Genomic DNA, 6,000 nt, shown 5'->3' with positions numbered 1-6,000 from the left:
ATTCCACATGTATGGGGCAACCTGGAGAAAGGCTCTTAGCGAAGGAAGTTAGTGTGCTGTGATTGGAATAGTTTATAAAAGATCCTGATGGCTGTGGTGGGGAATGAGCTGCCACAGAACAGAGTGAAGGCAGAGAAAACAATTAGGAAGCCATTGTAGTGTCCAGTCCAAGACCATGCTGGCCTGGTGTAGGGTGAGAGCAGTGGAGATATAATTTCAGGACTCGCCAGTTTGCTGGGTATGGGAGGAGGAAGAGAAGGCACCAAGGGCTGACCAAGACCCGGCCCGCCGAGCCCCGTTCTAAGCTTAGGGGATGAATTAAAGACATAGACAAGATCCTCATCTTCATATAGAACCAATACTTTGTATGACTTGATGAAAACGGCACATTCAAAAGTTGAGGAGCTTAGAAAAATAAAGTAAGATTTAAATTTTATTCTGTTTAATTTGAGCTATCCAGATGGGTAGAATTTAATGAGTAAATAATATCTGAAGAAAAACCTAGAAGAAAACACATACATGAACAGAAAAGCTTTTCATGAAACTCAATTACAAAATAACAAAGAAAATAGATTTGACTTTTTTTTTTGAAACTTTCATATGTCAACAATATCGCAATAAGACTAAGCTCTAAAGGAAAAGCCACAATGTATCCAATGACGAGTTGGCATGCATTTCCTCTGTGAAGACACATTTTAAGGAATGAGAAGATGAGCAAAGAGAAAATTTCAAAAACAAAGAAAAGAATACACAAGGTTAATGTAAGAAAGACTTCGATTTTACTAATAACTAATTCTGTACACATTTACCACAGGTATCAGCTGAGGATGGTATGAACCTGCATCCCAGCACTCAGGAAATGAACTGAAGAACCAGGAGTTGGAGACTGGCATATGCTATCAAGTGACCCCTTTCTCAAAAGTAAAATAAAATATGAATTTTAAACTTTCAAACTGATAAAAATTGGAAAGAAGTACAATAACTCGTGATCACATATTATCGTAGGATTATAAAATCAATAAATTATTCTTTGGATTAGAAAACTTTTAGAGTCTAGAGACATGGCTAAGGACTTAGGACTTGCTGCTCTTGCAGAGAACCCAGGTTCTATTCCCAGCACCCACATGGTGACTAGCTACTGTTTATAACTCCAGTTTCAGGGGATCCAACACCATCTCTTAGTCCCAGCAGGCAAAAAAGCAGATGGTGTCCACACACACAGGCAAAACATCCATGCTCATAAGATAAAAGTAAAATAAATTTTAATATAATTTAAAGTCTATGCTCCTTTTCCTTCTGCTACTTCACTTTAAAGGTTGTAAGGTCATAGCCATGGTTTGGTGCAATTATACATAAACATTTGCTGTAGTGTTATTTAGAAGTAAAACTTTTTCACAATAAGGAACTGCTTAAATAAATAATGGTCTGTGCATATGGTATATTATAGTGCCGCTAGTTAAAAGATACTGTAAGAAAAAAAATAGCCCAACCTGACATATGGTAAATGGTTCACAATATCTTTTATGAGATAAAGGTAAGTTATATAACAGCAAACTATGCAGCCACCTTCAGATATGTTCACAGAGTAAATATATCATGACAATCAGCCCATTGCTTATAATAATTTTATTTCAGAGATAGAGTTGTAAATATTTTTGTTGCATTTCTGTGTTTTCTAAAATTTTCACAGTGTACATGTTATACAGCTTTACATTGTATAGAAAACCTATACATCTGCATGAGGATAAAGTATTCAAAGGACAAAGAGGTCCATTTGGAAGATTGCAGATAAAGGCAGAAACAGTGTTGCCCAGACACTGAAAACAAACAGGAGATCCCTTTGAGCACAGGTGACTGACTGGGTGCAGCCAGGATCTGAGCAAGACTTTGTAGAAGCAGGAGCTGTAAACACTGCAGGTCCTGTTCTTTATCATCCAAAGGTCAGTCCACACTAGCAACCACACACCAGGATATCTGGGCCAATGTGGCCAAACTAGTACAAGTAGTACCTGGGCTTGGCCAATATCTCTTTTGACGAATGCCTGCTAAGTTTCAAAGCCCCTCATCTTTCTCAATGGCCACAGGCTAACTCAACTGTCTGACCCTTTCTGCGTGAGTTTAGACTCTGGAAGGACTCAAACAAGCACTGTGACTCTAACATCACTGTCAGACATTCCGTTCATTCAGCATTCCACTTCAGAGGACACAAGTCAAGCCTGCCTCATCTTCTCTTGAAATAATAATACTACCCAAGACCCACTAAGTCAGGTGGTCAGGCCAGGCAGACGCCCTGGTGTTGCAAGCTGCCTAGAAGGTTCTGGCGCACCCTAAGGGTGTGAGAAAAAAAAAAAAAAAAAAAAAAAAGTCTTGGGTGCAAAGGTGCTGGCAGGAAGCCAAGACAAATGAAAAGAAAATTAAGAAATCTCAAGCTGAAAGACAAATTAACTTTTCAAAAACAAAACGCAGAGAATCCTAACTGGTGCTGTTTTAGAACAGCACAGATGGCTGGCAAAGATCATGCTATCTGTCACTGACAAAGGACCCCACCGTCAGTCCACTACCGCAGAAACCTGTCAGAGAGTTGGGTGCAGGCCGACCACAAGAGCAGAGTAAACACTCCCAACATGCACTGAGGTGCTGGGCGTGGCTCAGGTGGCTCACACCCCCTGCTATAGGCAGCCTAGTAATAATTAACTGCCGCCGGGGTTGCGGAAACTGTGCCGGGAGCAGCATTGTGAAGCCAGCCATGCGTCCTCCACCCTGCCTGCCTGGGCTCGGAGCAGGTGAGTGATCAGGCGAGTGACAAGGACGCCTGGACACCCGCGGGCAGCTCCGCCTTCCCACTACTGCAAGGGACGCCCACCACCTCAGGCTCTGTGCTGCTTGATCACAAGAGCCCAGCGTGACAATAGCAGGTGAACTTGGAGGTGGAAGGGAAGAGCCCCACTCAGTCCACACACACACACACACACACCAGGTAGGAGTGTGAGGAGCATTTGAGAGCAGGTCCAGAGAAAGTGGAATCCACAGTCAGGAAGGGTAAACCGGTGTGTGCATCAGCGCTACTTCAGTCCTGGTGTGAGCTGGCTTTAAATCAGAATTTTCTCAGAATACTCTTTCCTGGACAAGGTAAGTCTGTGAGGAGGGTGGGAGAGAGTAGACGGGAGCGTTTGGAATAGCAAGGCTACCCTGTCCTCCCCTTTCCCAAAGAGCCAGCTCATTGACTTTACCTGAGCGTCATCTTGCAGTTCAAGTTTGTAATACAGGGCTACATCTTTAAGGAAAGATCCTTTGACTTGAAGGGTCAGTTAAATGTTTGTTTCTTCAAGGCAAATCACCCTCGCTGAAAAGGGATTGGGATATAACGAAGACCTCACCAAACAATGATAGGATAACCGTAATCACACGGACATCCGTGACTTCGCATCAAGATTCTGAACCTGGAGAGTCATAGGATCAAGTCTTGTGTCTGTTATTTACTAGTTCGTCACTTTGAATGCTACTCCTATTATCTAAGCCTCAAAAGACTGCCGTCTATAAAACAAGCATGATATCATGTGTCATAAGGGGCTTTGGTGGGGATTAAACAGGTAGCAGATCTTCGGCAAATGGCACTGTTTGTCACCACCCATAAATCTGCAGATCTGTAAAATGGGTGCTGGGGAGGACAAACTAACCTGAGCTGGGCAGACAGCCCCAGACTCTGGAGATGCTGGAAGAGATCAGTGCTTGTGAGACTGAGCTGGTGACCATGGGGCGAGTGAGGTCGAGCGAGCAGCAGCTCTCTGTAGCGGTGAAACTGCCTAGCTTCTCCTCACTTCCAAATGTTTAGCGTACCTGGTGGCCAGTTTAAACTTTTATGTTACCCACTTTTATTTTGTGAAACTCGTGTTTATTTCTGAGGAAATAAAAACATCTGTAGTGGGAGAATTAGTATCTTATGTTGTATTCCCTGGCCTTTAAGTTTCACACGAAAGACTTCATTTGAATGATTTTCATCAAATTAGACCATCTGGGCCAAGCCCTTCTGTTGTAACACATATTGAATGGGTTACAGTCAAATGATGGTGACTTTCCTTTATATTCTAACAGTCTGGTACCCATGCTTTGTCAGCCACTAACTCTTTGGCTTAAATCACAAGGAAGTGGCTTTCTTTTATATGGCGTTGTGTAAAGGACACTTTTGTGGCTCATGCTGTGAGTTTTATGAACATTGCTAAGTGGATAACAATGCAAATCATCTTTTAGTCTTTAGTGTTCGTTTTTTTATTTTAGAATTTTAATTTCCTTATACACTTCTAATGAGATATTGACTAAAGAATTATGGGTAGATTTCTAAAGCCAAACCAACTGAAGTTTGTTGTGCTATTGTCTTCTGGGATCTAGCAGGAACTAGTGCAGTTTAGCTTATAAAATAATCTGACTTCTTTAGACTGACTCGGAGTAATAACTAACATTTTTCATCTATTATACTGAATATAAACTGTTGAACACAATTTAAAGTATTTGATTTTATATTTCCTAATGATATATCAATATATATATATATATATATATATATATATAGTCCTGAGTAAGATAAATCTGTCTGACTATATTTAATATTTTAATATTGAGTTTAATATTGAGATGAATCTCTTTAACCTCATAAAAAACTGCCTTCCTAGTTAACTTATATGCTATACATATATGTTTATCTGTTATTCCTAAGATATATAACCCTTTATTACAATTAAAGAATGTTCTAATCAATGGGAGAGGAAAATAGCGAGAGTGTATAAGAAATAATGAACTTTTCTAGTTATATTTAAAATAGTATAACATAGTGCAAATAACATAGCATAAAGGACATGTAGGTTGTGTCCTTTCCCTGGCTATAAGAAATAAAGGCAATCAACACAGCTGAGCAAGTGTCTATGGGATGGATGTGGAGTCCTCGGGCGGGGGACAGAGAGCAGTGTAGCTGAGTCGGGTGGTAATTTTATGTTCAGCTTTTTGAGAGTCTCCACGCTGGATTCCACAGTGACAACATCAGTTTGCATTCTTACCAACAGTGAATGTTTGATCCCTGTCTCCCACATCTTTACCAGCGTCTCTTGTTGACTGTTTTCTTGATCTCAGCCATTTTGACTGGAATACAACACAACCTCTAAGTGACTTCAATTTGCATCTCCCTAATTGCTAAGAATGCTGAACACTTCTGAAGACGTATTTCAGACATTTTCTTGTCTTCTTTTGAGAGCTCTCGTTGAGGACTTGTGTGGTTAGTTTTCCTCAACTTGACACAAACCCAGACATATCTGAAAAGAGGAATTTAGAAATATCAATTGAGGAATTGCCTTTATCAGATGGGCCTGTAGGCAAGAGTGTGGGGCAATTTTCTTGATTAATAATTGATGTGGGAAAGTCATCCCACTGTGGATATATAATATATACATATATATAATTTCTTATATATTATATGTATCATATACTTATATTATAAATTATATATAATTATATATAATTATTAAATTATATATTTAATCCATACATGTATATATATAATATACAGTTATAATTTATATATATACATACATACAAACATACATACATACATTCATACATACATACGTACCTACATCAGGCTGGCAAACCATAGGGAGCAAGCAAGTAGGCACCATTTGTCCTTGGTCTCCACTTCAATTCCTATCTACAGGGTCCTGCCTTGAATTTCTACCCTGACTTCCTTTCACAGTGGATTAGAAACTGTAAGCAGAAATAAATTCTTTTCTGTCCACATGGCTTTTCATTATGGTGTTTATCATAGCAATAGAGAGAAAACTAGGACAAACCTGTGTCCTGTTTTTAGCTGGCTCATTTGTTTTCTGGACTCCTTGGGTTTTTTAAATAGTTCTCTATATTCTGGATATTAACCCTCTAGCAAGTGAGTAGCTGACAAATGCAAGTGGCACAGGACAGATTCAGAGACTGCGTTTGTAGTTATGGCTGCATACATGT

The 6,000-nt window shown here is 39.8% G+C and overlaps 1 protein-coding gene across 3 annotated transcripts in view; it reads left to right on the top strand.

The window, feature by feature from the left end:
• Positions 1 to 2,630: 2,630 nt before the first annotated feature.
• The window catches only part of Rassf6 (Ras association domain family member 6), a 41,833-nt gene continuing 38,463 nt past the window's right edge, over positions 2,631 to 6,000 (top strand). The window contains exon 1 of one of the 3 annotated variants that reach the window (XM_076938765.1): positions 2,631 to 2,783. The gene's annotated coding sequence lies outside the window, so the exon portion shown is untranslated. The other 2 variants (XM_034509180.2, XM_076938764.1) reach the window with 2 other exon arrangements.

This window comes from Arvicanthis niloticus, chromosome 7 (genome assembly GCF_011762505.2).
Source record: "Arvicanthis niloticus isolate mArvNil1 chromosome 7, mArvNil1.pat.X, whole genome shotgun sequence".
Taxonomy (NCBI): Eukaryota; Metazoa; Chordata; class Mammalia; order Rodentia; family Muridae; genus Arvicanthis; species Arvicanthis niloticus.
Note: the sequence above shows the minus strand (reverse complement) of the source record. Positions and strands in the feature narration are given on the sequence as shown.